The 10876-nt window shown below is 34.4% G+C and overlaps 1 pseudogene; it reads left to right on the forward strand.

The window, feature by feature from the left end:
* The first annotated feature begins 9885 nt into the window (after positions 1-9885).
* On the forward strand, positions 9886-10759 carry LOC148620079 (uncharacterized; annotated as a pseudogene).
* Positions 10760-10876: the final 117 nt, after the last annotated feature.

Here is a 10876-nt window from a genome sequence, read left to right on the forward strand (position 1 = left end):
TATAGTCCGTAACATGACAATTGTTTTTTTTTCTGTAAATTTACGAATTTTAATTGTAGCAATCACAGAATTAGACAGAAGGTGCTTAATGCCTGTCAAAGTCCAATCGATTTCAATTTTATTTCAGTTAAAAACACAGACTATATACCCAGTCCTCGTTTGTCATTCGTTTTTTGCAATTTTAAATTTTATATAAATAAAAATTATGTAGATTGTGTATGAAATTAGCAATCTGCTAAAATTGTCGTTCTCTTCAGTTGAATGTTTTCTCATCAATATATTCACCATATCCAAGTATACTATCGTTACTAAAAATATATATAAATGTAGCAAACGTCTATGCGTATAGAAAAAAACACCCATCGTTTTTCCGGTGGCTATTCTACACCGCGATTCCCTTACAATATAGAAAGTAAGCTGATGCAATGTTAAAGAGACGTGACAACAAATGAAAAAAAAAACACACAAGCATGTGTGTTCATGTACATACACTTCAGGCTAGTTACACTGTACAATATTGGGCGGTGCTTTACTTGTATTATTTTGTTATTTGAAATTATGACATTGAAAGGATAATAACTGCTTCGTCTCGAGACATGTAAAACTTTCTATTCATAATGTCCCTGGAGTGTCCCATTCGGCTGACAAAATTACATTACAGCACGGAAGAACTAAAAGTAACAAAGAATTGAAACACAAGCAGCACAAAGCCTACAAAATCCCAGGATTTCCTACTAGACATCTACTGATCTGGCCGTTAAAAGTCAAGCGCAAGGTTCCTTTATCAGATGGACGTCGTTGGAATGTTTTGAAATGAACACTTTATATCGGTCAATCCTGCCGTTGCTACATGTACAATTGTCGACATTTTGAAACGACAATTACATTTGTGTACCTCTAAGTTGTGTTCAACCTACAAAAGTGTATCCTTTTGTTAGTACTTTTTGTGTAGGTCAGTGATTCGTTTCTAGATAATTATGGTCGCAATTTCAAAAGCGTATAATCAAGCTTCATACGTTTGAGACGCTTGAATGCTCCTACACTATTAATATGCAAAGCACTGCATATCATATGAGGCATCCGGTTGGTGCCTGAAAGAGTGAAAAGAGTGAACGCAATTAAATATATCAACATTTGCTGTATATGACTACATAATATTGTCATAATCACTCCACAGGATGAAGGTGTTTTGGTACTTTACAACTGGGCATCGGGGTTATGTTGCAACAAGATTATTTCATCACTGCAGAAGTTATATGGTCGTAATCGTGCGCATTTGAGTCGTTATGGTGTATCAATTCTCTATCAGCCTGAACAGAAACGATTTATTCACCATAGTTTCCCTTCTCTCTTTCGTCTACCCCATCTACCCTGGACGTGATATTTTATTAGCAACTCGTTGGGCGTTTCTATAAATGCAAAGGACGCTTAGCCTACCGGTGCAGCTGTTCCATGCTCCCAATTTTTAGTTGTCTAGGTTTCGCATTTGCTTTTGTTTATGTGTACGTGTCATTTTGGGTATTTCATGTGTTTGCCAAATGCCTATGCCGCTGATTTTGGCTTGCGTTCAATATCCAGGCAATTCAATGCTCTACTTAACTTAGCTCCCAATCAATCAATAAATGGATGAATTACATGTTTATAAACATCCATTAACGTGTTGATAAATCATTTATCAATATCAATATGTTGAACGTTTTGTTTGTTTTGTTTGTTGTTAACGTCCGAGCAGCAATATTTCAGCTATATTCAGACGATGAACATAAAATTGATGATAAAATGAACATGAAATGATGATGAAATGAAAAAAGGATGGGACACAAAGACAATGGGGTCGACAAATTTTGATTGCCACTGGAAATAGGGAAAGGTGGGTAGGGTCGGGCAATTTAGCCTCTTGTGGCGGAGCCCTATGGTTCCTACTCCGGGAGAATACCACAGTAGAGTTCTTTAACGTGCGAAGAACGTGGCATCTTTCCCAACACGGTGCACCACTATGGTTTCCGGACAGGTTTTCCGTATTATAGCCTGTCAATCCGAGCATGTAACACACCAGGGGTACCCCATTCCACCACCTGCGGCACACATCCCAGTTGCTCTGTGGGCAGAGCGCTCTTGCCCCCGGCTAGGGTTCTGAGCACTATTTAGTCGCCTTTTACGACAAGCTTAGCGCTGCTGCAGGCCTATTCCTCAACACCTGGACCTGCATATGTTGAACAAATTATTAATATATTACAGTGTAATATATATATATTAATAAACGTGTCATCAAATCCTGTTACGGACGACTTTCCTGCCGTGCAATATATCCAATAAAATACGCAAATACACTTTTCTCAACAATTAAACCACATATGATGAAACTCTCTCTTTATCAACACGTTAATAAATCATCTATTTATTGATATCAATATTATTGATTTAATATAATGTTAATATTTATTAACATGCTGATAAATCCTAGAATTTTTTATATCAATAATTAATTATTAACATGTTGATAAATCAATTATTGAACAACAATTAATTATTAACATGATGATAAATCAATTATTGATATCAATATTTATTTGTAAACATATGAATAAACATGTCATATTAACCCATATCAATAAATGACGATTTATTGATATCAATAATTCATTTACAATAAATAGATAATAAACTCCACAACGCCTTGCCATGATTTTCTCATTTCCACCATAAACTCTTGCATAGATATATGTATTGGTACAGAATTTTAAGAAAATCACAAATATAGTGATCTGAAACTTGAAGATTTAAGGTCGATTGCGATAAGCTCTATTTAAAATCGGGTGACTTCGTAACCGTGATGACCCAAATGTTTCTCAATCAAAACAACTCGGTGACCAGGCGTTTCTAAGCTACATGTATATTACAGAATATTCAATACTTAATGATCATTTCACAATATATGAAACTTTCCCACTCTCGTACATGTACAAATAAAACACACACACGTAGGACACATGAAAACGTATAGTATTTAAGGGGTACATTTTGAACTCGTATGAAGCTATTGCTAGAATTGACCGTTCCACGACACCGACCAGCAGCATAAGTTGGTGTAGTAATATACAATTTAATATGCAAATCATATACAAATATACAGTACTGATATCACGAGTGCAAGAGGTCGCTAACAATATTAGCGACATAAAAATTAAAAATTGTTTCAATGAATTATGTCCTATTACATGTACATGCATAAGTTTTTAATGTTAAATTATGCAGTAGTGGATCACGATAATTATTCAAAACAAAATTAGAGGGTGCTGACCTGTCAAAAGGAGGGGAACGTCTCGGTAAATTCTAGTGATTTTCTATATAATTCACAAGTTTTTTCAATGGGGGACAAGCCCTCGAATCCTCCGATGACAATATTCATATTCAAAATTGTAACATGTTAGGCAGTAAGCATTTAATTGTTTAAAGATGTTAATTTATAAATTAAAAAATAATGATAATAAAATGTTCTGAAACTGACATTGTACTTTTACATCACGTTTAAAACATAAATATGTCTAATATGATGCAGCTCAGTTCTGCGCAGATGTTGTTTTGGAACAACGGCCTTTTTGAATAGTTAAAACGAAAGCCGCGGAATAATTTCTACTATATTTGTCGATATTTTATGGTTGCATTCATCGCCCTGGTATCATACCGTTTTATGTTTATGTTCTGTATAAACTTGTCAAACATTACCTTGTATATTGCTGTCTCAGCTCCTTGGATGTCTGGAGATCATAAGAATTAAATTCAGCGTAAAATGTATCAGGAAAATTACCGCCTTCCTTGTTTCCAATTGCATGTTATGTTTTCTTTAATTATATCGGATCATTTTCGATGGGTTTGTTATTCTTATAATATCAAAATTGATCAAATATATGATGGTAAAATTCATTACATATGGGTTTTTGACGTGATAAAAGATATAAGCTTTACCTCTCAAATCACTCGGCTTGCGAAGCATACACCAGAAGCGTTAAGTCATGAATTCTTTATTTACGGTCTTGTGAAAAAGGCATCTATATATTGGGTAACTCAATTATTTTAACAACTAACGCAGTAAAAAATGTCAGAATGAATTTCATCCTCTGTTTTACGACGACAAATGTGTCGTTTTTGTTTATGATAGATTACCAGTTCTCTTTATATTCATCTCTCAACATGGAATACTTCGAGTAAAAGATTGCACAATTTGATTTCGCTTCCTGTAAAATTTCTTGACGTCTCGCAGAGAGTGTCAAGACGATTTAGGGATACAATACTCCCGGGAACCATATATTCCTCCAAACACGGATGCTACCATACAATTATTCCTGCCCGTTATTGTCGGAAATGATGGTGATGTAAATTATAAGGAACGCTGATTTAAGAGTTTATCATTAAACGGCCATAACTCTTGTTGTTTGCAAGAGAAATGTGTTTTGTTTCATGGCTTCTGTGTTTTGTTATGATCATGCCTCATTTGCATTAGCAAATACTTCGTTTACATGTACAGTGAAACTTAAGTAAACCGAACTTTTTTGGGCTGTAGAGTCTGTTCCGTTTTGTATGCATTCTGTTCACCCAGGCTAAAAATAGCGTTTATACTAATACGGAGGGACTTCATCATTGTTTGGGTTAGAAAGGTTTTCGTTTTTTTTCCCTGGGTTGACTGTATTGTTCAGTGAAATACGCAGTTGCTTTTTATGTTTTTTTATTATGTTTGTGTAGTTTCATTAGGTAAACATTATGTCCTCGGATATTAAATGAACTTTTCAGACTACACAGATCCTGAAGAGGAGTACACATGTACTTTGCACCAGTCAGAATTCTAAACATCGCATATTTTGTTTTTCTTTGCTGTAACGGTATGATGGTTGCACCTCAGTGTTTTTCCTAAATTATATATTAGGTGCATGTATCTAGGACCATGGAGAACGAAAATAAGATAAATTAAATAATAAATAGATGAAGTTTTTAATGCAATGACTTAATATACATAAATAATGGAACATATGATACTATGAATTGTGCTCCTGTCACAGATGGGAGACCGATGTAAAAGTAACCAATAACGTTAACCGTAACCGGAAATATCCACAACCAAGAATACATGCGTTTGGCAATCAATGCATACTTACTATCACAACAAGAAAAAAGGGGCTCGCATTAAATTTTATTCAAAAAGCAAAAATGAGGACAAAGCCTTGTACAAAAGCATCAAACAAACGTGTAATGATTACACTTGCAGACGTTAAAAAGGTAGGTATTTGAAAAAAGATATATATATTCCACTAAAATCATACACGCACATTGTTGTGACAGGAGATGCAAGTACATAATTTTAAATTGTTCGTTTTTGTTAGCGTTCTCGGTTGTGTTATAGTCCATAAAATTCCCATCTTTAATACCTCCCCTTTCTCGTTGTCACTTCGGTATTTAGGTTAACATTTCTCTAACAATTCTTTCACAATTCATTTCGCGTTTAGCATTTTACTAGTACATTCGTATTCCTATCATTTGATCTTTGTTAGAAAAAAAATGAAAACATCTGTCTCTATTTTGTTAATCTGTTAATTGCTATGTATGCAGATTTTTTCATGATAACTCAGGGACCCTTTGCTGTTAAATTTCATTATTCAAAATCATTAGAACGCATAATGAAATAAATTACTGTTTTTCTTGACAATTCATAAAATAATACAAGAAATGTAGTTTCATGCGCATGCCTAATAAGTCATCTTGAGCGTGATAATCAATGCATGTTACAATACCGCCCCCTATCATAACATCTGTCGCATTTCTGAAAAATTTGAAACAAATGAGTTAGTTGAGAAAACCTTATTGTTTTTATCTCTCGAAGGAATAAAATCTAGCATTTTACGCATCCGAATGAAATGGCATATCCAGTTGTTTAATTACAGCCAATAACAACATAGAGATTTTTGATATTCCGGATGATTGAAATCAAATTAGTCTTTTATATTTGCTGTTATGATAAAGTGTCTCGCATTTCAATTTGTAATCATTCGTCATGTTCTACATGTCAAGCTATTTAAGTGGAATTATTCTATGAATGCCCTAAATGCATTTTAAATGAATAAATTCAATTCAGAGAATAATTCATTTATTTGTTTATCCTGGCCCCGTGCAGGTCCGGGTGTGAAATGAATAGGCCTGCAGCAGCGCTAAGCTTGTCGTTAAAGGCGATTTTATAGTGCTCAGAACCCTAGCCGGGGGCTAGGGCGCTCTGCCAACAGAGCAACTGGGTTGTGTGCCCCAGGCGGTGGAATGGGGCACCCATGGCGTGTTACATGCTGGGATTGTCAGGTTCGCCGCACGTAAAAGAACATTGCTGTTGTATTTAATAGGAGTAGTAACATTTGCGCTCCGCCATAGAAGGCTAAATTGCCCGACCCTACCCATCCCTCCATTTTTCTAGTGGCAATCAAAATTTGTCGACTCTATTATCCCTGTGTCCCATCCCTTTTTTCATTTCATCATCATCATTTCATGTTCATTTCGTTATCCATTTCATGTTCATCGACTGAATGTAGCTGAAAGATTGCTGCTCGGGCATTAAACCCCAATAATCAATCAATCATTTTTATCCTCAGGTTGCATTTGCCCGGGATTTGATATCGGATACATGGATGTGGTTTTTTTTTTTCGCGCGAGCGCAAAATTTTTGATATTTATTTCAGTAGCAAATGAAATCTATATTTTTAATGAAAATTTAAGATGTTAATGAAAAAAAATTGAATGTTCTGTTGTTCACACTATAATGGCTTGTATTATGTGTCTTGAGTATCAATAAAAAAACCAAAACAAACATATCTACGTTTCTTTTTACAGTTTATACATATATAAAGAAAACCTTAAACATTTGAAATGAAAGTAGCAACCCCGTCTAAAGTGGTGGCAATTGTATTTATAGTCATTTCTTGGTCAATATTATACATGTACGTAAACATTTATGTATGAAGTAAGTGTTCATGAAATCTTTTCTCAGTCGTATATTTCTCATTTTAATTATACTGAAATATTTCTTACTGAAAATGATTTGCCAACCAAATTGAGGGATGCATTAGTATACAACTCACTCAAATATTAGGAGCATAGTAAAAGTTTGCTTCGACGTCCGGTCGATTGATATACATCGACAACTTTTTACTTCTGATTTTTTTCCTTTTTCAAGCAAGATTTTCAAATACATGTACATGCATGATAACATGTGTATAAATATTTTTATGGGCGTCATAAAGGTCGTAAATGTACATTGAACAAGTGTATACGCTTACATGTAAATACATTTTTTTAATCATGAAAATGTACTTGTAATTACAATGTAAACAAGTGCTTGTATACCGTACATGTAGTGATGAATACGCTTTGTAGTAGCGTGGTTATACATGTTAAAGAAATGTTTTGCATATTTGGAGGACTTCATTTCCATATATCGGTATAAATGAACGCTTAATGTAATTACAAGTGTTGAAGATTTAGTAGATATAAGAACATAATTGAAGTATCCTATTAGATTACCGAAAGTACAAATAAGTATGCTGGAGGTCGACTATCCAATCTACCGTATGTAGCTCTTATCTTGCCATCTGCACAATCATAGTAGATTAAAATAAAACCTTATTTATTTTCCCGCCTGAAACACGAAATAGATCTTTTATTTCATTAACAGATATATCTCAAGATGTCTGTCACACAGAAGAAATGGATTAAGTTCCTGTTTGTATCACGTGTAATGCAAATAGAGTTAGAACTACGGACAACTCGAGCTGTCATGTTCCCATCCAGGAAAATGACAGGCATTAGATTTCCCAAACACCGATGCTATCGCTCTAACCACTTGATTACGAGTTCTTCGCGACAAAATTACATTACTTCTTACAAGCTGGGATTGGTATATTGAAATTAATTGGCTGAAATAAGTTTCAACATAGGAAACGTCATCAGACATAGAGAATTTTGAGCTTTTAAAATATTAGTCTGTGTTTGTTGTCGCTGAATATGTCAAACAATATGGAAAGATTGCTTGTTACACAAAAAGCAACATCTTCATCTGAGTAGAAGCTTTGATCAGGTAAAATGAAGAGAATCTGCATTTAGGGGCAACCATTTGATTTTATGTGTGTGTGTGTAGGGGGGGGGTAGGTTTAATTTGAAAAAAAAAGAATTGTAGCATGTTATAAAAAACAATCTAGGAAGACCATTCAGGTAAAAATAAGGCAAGATGAATCTTTTGAAAAAAAATCAGGGTATGTTTTTTTGTAAGCACTTTAAAAAATGTTACAATTGTTTGTCATATTTGTATAAATCATGACAAAATATCCAGCACAGGCTGGAATAAAAAAAAAAAGTCAGGATAGTCTTAACACACACACACACAATCCAGGACGAGAAATTTGATCCTAGTCCCCCCACCACCTAAAAAATCAAATGGCTGCTCTCTCAAGTAAAATTGTCAACCTAACAGACGTACAAAGGGAGATAAATCAGACATGATTTTCTCCCTGTTTAAGAGGGGATTTTTTTTTTTTATCTGAGAAATTTAGTATCGAAAATTAAATATTTTTGTCTGAACAGACAGAAAACTGTTTTATCTTAAACCTTAACCCCGTAATTCCTATTTCTGGAGCATTAAGCAAATAGTAAGTGTCAAGATATCAAATATGTTTGTGTTTAAATAGAAAAAGATAGGTGGCTTGGAGAACCAGCCCAGCTTACTTTTATTTTGAAAGGTAAAAGCGAACCTTAATATAATTTAATTTGTTTTTGAATCATGGTCCGACGGGGGTTAATATTTGGGCATTCTATTGTTTATAGATTACAGTTTATTTCATTTAATAATCGTCATTTGGGTTGGTTGAACTTGGGCTTAGATGGAACGGGCATTAAAGTAGAATTCCATGGTCTTAGAGGGGGAACGTCTTTAAGTTACTTCATTAAACACGTTTTTTTATTATTGGCAGACAGTTTAGGTGTGTACATTACGGAGGCAAAAAAAAATAATAATAATAATAATAAACCGGATCATCCATCAACCTGTATAACTGTTTATGGTATAGAAATAGCTTCGTCAAAAATGGAAGCACCTTTGCTTCGGGATAAGGTTAATAAAATATTTCCACTGCTTCAAGATTATCGGTATAGAAGGAAGTTAACTCTGCGTAAGTTTCAATCACTTTTGGGGTTATTGAATTTTGCTTGCAGTGTCATTGTATCAGGTCGTGCGTTTTTACGTACTAGGTTATTTGATTTAACTATAGTCCATACATGTCCACATTATAGAATCACCCTCAATTCAGAAGCTAGGCTAGATTTAATTTTGTGGCATGAATTTGTTAAAAACTTCAATGGGAAATCCTGTTTTTTATTTAAAAAAATTGGGTTTCCTCTGATTTTCTAAATTTTTTTTTCGGATTCAGCTGGGGTTCATTGTGGTTTTGCAGGTGTTTTCGTGATTAAGTGGTTTAGTGGCAAATGGCCTAATAACATGAAGGACTTTCATATTACTATTAGAGAACTGTTTCCATAGTGTTAGCTGTTGGTATACGACGCCCTCTTTTATCTAACCACAAAATATTATTTTTCACGGTTAATGCAGCAGTAGCTGATATCATAAATAAAACCTCTTCAAAAGAAAAAGCAATTATGATTTTAGTACGAAGAATGGTACTGTCTGCACCGAGATTTAATATTCATTTTAGAGCAAAACATATCCCGGGAAAAACAAATGTAGTCTGTGATCTCTTATCTCGTTTCTCATTTCAGGAAGCTCTTCAGATCGCTTTTTGGTTAAGTCCCACGCCAGTCCCAGTGCCATTACATCTCTTGATACTGTAACTACCAAACTTGTAAATGGGTCTGTCTGCCGCCACACGTTCTTCTTATAACAAATTGGTTAAAACATACGAAACATTTTGTCCTGATTATTTTCCATTGACAGCAGTGTTTCCATCTACCCACATTATAATCGCTCGATTCATTTCGCACTTGTTTCTAAAAAAAATCACCAACCGTCAACAATATCTTCTTATGTGTCTGCTATTAGTTTCGTACACAAAATGTATCAGTTGCCAAACCCTTCCGAATCATTTTTTGATTAGAAAAATTTTAAAAGGTTCTGAAAATTTAAGGAAATCTTCCGACATACGATTACCTATTACGAAAGATATTGTAGTTAAATTGGCGTCTGTTGTTCCTGCAATTATCTTTACCCCATTTAATTGTGTCCTTTTAAAAGCATTGATGTCTTTGGCTTACTATTGTTTTTTTACGAATAGGTGAAATTGCCGTAAAAAAGTAGAACGACTCCCAAAATATGGTTCAGCTTAGTGACATTAGTTTTGAAGTAAGGCCATCAAATCAACGAAACATGCGTGTTGTTTTGAGACATTTCAAACATTGTAGCGCTCAACCGAAAACGTTGTTTTGGCTTTGGATAAAAAAACAATGTTGTTTGTCCAGTATCTTCTCTGTTAGGCTATCTAATGTTGGTACGACATAAAATTTGTCCCTTTCTCAGTTTCAGCATTCTATTTTAACCAACAACTCAAATTTCTTTTACAAGTGGTTGGTTTGAACGCGGATTATCATAAAGGACATAGTTTTAGAATTGAGGCCGCAACTTCCACGGCAACAATGCAAGAGGTGTACCGTTATCAGTGAATTGGGTAGATGGAAATCAAATGCTTTTTCAACATTATATATCAGATTGCATATTTTTCAGTAGAGGACAACATGGCTTGCTGTACATGTATTAATGTAATCGTTTTAGGTTTTAAGTTAGGGGTCTACATGGTTTTAAGTTAGGGGTCCACATGGCTTGCCCTGGCATTTTTGTTATTTT

The sequence above is a fragment of the Perna viridis genome, chromosome 4, assembly GCF_037379345.1.
Source record: "Perna viridis isolate PV_CMFRI_1.1 ecotype Kerala chromosome 4, ASM3737934v1, whole genome shotgun sequence".
In the NCBI taxonomy this organism is placed as follows: domain Eukaryota; kingdom Metazoa; phylum Mollusca; class Bivalvia; order Mytilida; family Mytilidae; genus Perna; species Perna viridis.